Below are 4,010 nucleotides of genomic sequence, written 5' to 3'. Positions count from 1 at the left end.
GACACTCTATCCCAGGGTGGGCAAACTTTTTGATTCGAGGGCCACAATGGGTTCTTAAACTGGACCGGAGCCTGGAACAAAAGCATGGATGGAGTGTTTGTGTGAACTAATATAAATTCAAAGTAAACATCATTACATAAAAGGGTACGGTCTTTTTTTTTTTTTTAGTTTTATTCATTTCAAACTGGCCGGATCTGGCCCGCGGGCCATAGTTTGCCCACGGCTGCTCTATCCACTGAGCCAAACCGGTTTCGGCCAGGCATTTAAACGAGAAGCCAGAAGTGAAATTCCTCCTGTCGGGCATCAAACTCCATTAAAAATATTGTGATCAAAATGGAACGTGCTTGTGAGTCCCTGCCAGCCGTGGGTGCAGGATGTCAGCTCTGAGTGAAGCGGAGAAATCGTAGAGCATTGTTGTGTCTGCCAGTATTTACGCCTGGGACCATATGGCGCCCTCAGCAGGTGTGGGAACTGAGCTCCTCCCTGCACAGATGGGCCTGCGGGGACCACGTGCGGCCCGCCCCGGGCTGGCTCAGGCCAGGTCCAACTCTGCCCCCTGACCTCGTGCCTGGGGAGCAGCAGCCTCGCCCTTCAGGTCTCCTTGTTCTCACATGTGACATGAACATGCTGGGTTAAGACTTGCATGGGGGCAGTTTTAAAACATGGATGAGCCTGATCGGTGCAGCCCAGTGGTTGAGCGTCGACCTATGAACCAGGAGGTCGAGATTTGATTCCTGGTCAGGGCACATGCCCAGGTTGTGGGCTCGATCCCTGGTTGGGGGCGTGCAGGAGGCAGCCAATCAATGACTTTCATCATTGATGTTTCTATCTCTCTCTCCCTTCCTCTCTGAAATAAATAAAATATATTTAAAAAAACACCCATGGATGAAAACTCCTTAACTGTCCTCCTCCTATGAGTTGGGTTTATGTACATGCCCCTGCCCCCCACCACCCCCCGAAGTCTGTGGGCAGTGGCTGCTTCAACCAGGAAACACAGCAGGTTTCTCTATGCTTTTCCCATCATCCTCTTTCTAAGGAACCTGTTTAGATACCTTCTTTTTCTGAAACTCCCCCCCCATCCCACAACATTTTAACAACAGAGATATGCTTTTGACAAAACTAGTCATCTCTCCACCACCTCTATTGGTATCTTGACTGAGATGACAACAACCTAGGTGTTTACCCTTAAAAGAACTTATTAAACCATAAACTTAGCGTGCAAAGACTTTGTGATTTTTGAGATATAACTACACCTCAACAATTACTTTTAAAAATATAGAAAATGCCCTAGCTGGTTTGGCTCACTGGATAGAGCGTCAGCCTGCGGACTGAAGGGTCCCTGGTTCGATTCCTGTCAAGGGCATGTACCTTGGTTGCAGGCACATCCCCAGTAGGGGGTGTGCAGGAGGCAGCTGATCGATGCTGCTCTCTCATCGATGTTTCTAACTCTCTATCCCTCTCCCTTCCTCTCTGTAAAAAAATCAATAAAATATATTTTTAAAAATATAGAAAATAACATTTAAAAAGTTCTCTTAAAAAGTCCCCATGGCCCTAGCAAGTTTTGCTCAGTGGATAGAGGGTTGGCCTGTAGACTGATGGGTCCTGGGTTCGATTCCAGTTAAGGGCACATATCTGGGTTGCAAGCTCCAGTCCCATCCCTGATGGGGCGCATGCGGGAGGCAACCAATCCATGTGTCTCTCTCACATCCATGTTTCTCTCTGTCTCTCCCCCTCCCTTCCACTCTCTCAAAAAAATCAAAGGAAAAACATCCTCGAGATTAACAAAAACAAACAAACAAACAAACAAACAAACAAATGTCCCCATGCTTTCCTTTATTCACTCCTAGCCTTCAATTACAGTTTGCATCTACACAGGGGGTCCTAGTTGCGACCTCTCTGGGGGGACAGAAAGATATCTGCCAGGCTCCTCCCCTCGCCCCTCCCCTGGCTCACAGGTACATCCTGTGAGACACACCTGACCCTGGTGCTGGATTCAGGCTCCCTTCACGCCCTCTCGAATGTATGGAAACAGTGCAGCAAACAATATCATCCCAAAGAGCCCAGGAAATCCATGGATGCAATAGGAACATACAGGAGACATATCGGTGTGAGCTGGGCGATGGTCCAGCCCTGTCTCTGATCGTCTGTGCTCAGGTGATTCTCCAGAAGGTCCCGATGCAACAGGAGGTGCGGTCAGCAGCCCTCTGACACCCCTGTGGTGGCTGTGGTGGTGGCAGTGGGGGGCGGTCTTTGCCCTTATAGACACACTCTGAGCTTTTGGGTTTAATTCAGGTTTTGTACCTATCGGTTGGTCTGGACTCTTGATTCCATTATTGGCCGGAGCCCTAGACAGTGTCATGGTCCATGACTTTGGGCAGAGCCACAGCAGAGTCACAAGGAAACGAGGCATCCACACAGGCAGGACTGCAGGTGCTCCGAGGACCCAGGGCGTGAGGGGGGCACCTCGCTCTTCCTGTCTCTGCTCCTTCGGTGGAGACCAGGGTGCGGAGCTGAGCCGACAGGGGGCAGCCGACTGTTCCCGGGGCCGGGATGAGGGGGTACTCAGGGCAGCAGGCGCCCTCGTCTCTCCTGGAACTGCGGCCACTGCCCAACCCTGATAAGACAGCAGGGGGTTCTGCTAGTCCCAGGCGAGGGTCTCGATGGCGTGGGGACTGCGGTCTCCTGTGAAGATGGACTTATTTCCCCTTGGGGTCGCCCTGGCTCCTGCTCAGCCACATCAGGGTGCACAGCAGACACCCAAGCAGGGGCACCTTTATGACGGTCAGGAGCACCACGTGCAGGTTGCAGAACAGGAACCTGTGCAGGAGCGTGGCCACAGGGGTGAGACTCTTCTGGGGCAGCCCCCGTCCCCCTCAAGCACCCCCACCTCCCACAGCTCAGACTGGGTGACAGGCCAGCCCCGGTCTCTGTCCTGGCCAGGAAGACCCCTCTGAGGGGCTCAGTCCTGCTGCCCAAGGGCTAAGCTGCAGGGGCCTCCCTGTGTCTGTTTCTTTCCTGCCTTTTGGCTCATCTCCCACAATTCATTGCAGCTCACCCGCAGTCCAGCCAAGCTTTATTCTACTGTTCTCTCCACCTCCACCTCCCTTGGTACATCCTGCCCATCTTTGAAGCAGAGGGAGGTTCCCCTACCCTGTGAGCTTGGCTTTCTCTGCTGGGAGGGTCCTCTCACAGCCCTGACCCCCCACCTAAGGGCACAGGTGAGGTGCACTTGACCATGTATCCCTCTTGGTGGACACTTGGTCCAGTTAGATCATTGGGCCCCGGGTTCCTATCCGGGTATAAGAATCTGATTCCCTTGCCCTATGCCTCATCCCCTCTGCTAGGACCCCCGTCCCCGCAGGCACCCCTGCCCTGTCCCTCGGCCTGCCCTGTCCCTCAGGCTGCCCTGTCCCTCAGCCTGCCCTGAGCAGGTGAGTCATGCTGATGTCACTGACGGTTTCCTGGAGGGAGAGAGGCGTGCGGTATCGCACACGCTAAAAACACCCACTGCGCTCTCTTCACAAGTCCTGCTCCCTGGGCACCCATCGCTCCCCCACCGTTTCCTCCTGTGCCTCTCCAGCCTTGATAAATGCCCTGCCTTCTGCACCCTCCACTCCACAGAACAGCCGCTCTCCAAACAGGACAAAGCCGGGTCCTGAAGCAGCCCCCCAGAGCCTCGCCCCATTCAGGCTCAGCACTGAGCAAACTGTCCAGCGGGGGCCCGGCCCCCAGGAATCGTGTAGGGCGGGGCTATAGGGTTAAGCCTCGGACTGACCTGTTGGCAAAGCCACAAGCAAGTCCCAGCTTAGAGGGCACAGTCCTCTTACTTAGCATCATTAGGCTTGACCTTATGGCTCTCCCTAGATCTATCTGGGGAGGGAAATGTAGCAAGTGCTGCCAAAACAAGTGAACTCACAAGAACCTTGTAACTATGGTGACCCACTTCCTTGTTTACCTCTGGCTATAAAATAAAGGCTCAGCTTGCTGTCTGGGATCTCTCTCTCTCTGTG

The sequence above is a fragment of the Myotis lucifugus genome, unplaced genomic scaffold (assembly GCF_000147115.1).
Source record: "Myotis lucifugus unplaced genomic scaffold, Myoluc2.0 scaffold_1608, whole genome shotgun sequence".
Taxonomy (NCBI): Eukaryota; Metazoa; Chordata; class Mammalia; order Chiroptera; family Vespertilionidae; genus Myotis; species Myotis lucifugus.
The sequence above is the reverse complement of the archived record's forward strand: the minus strand, read 5'-3'. Positions refer to the sequence as shown.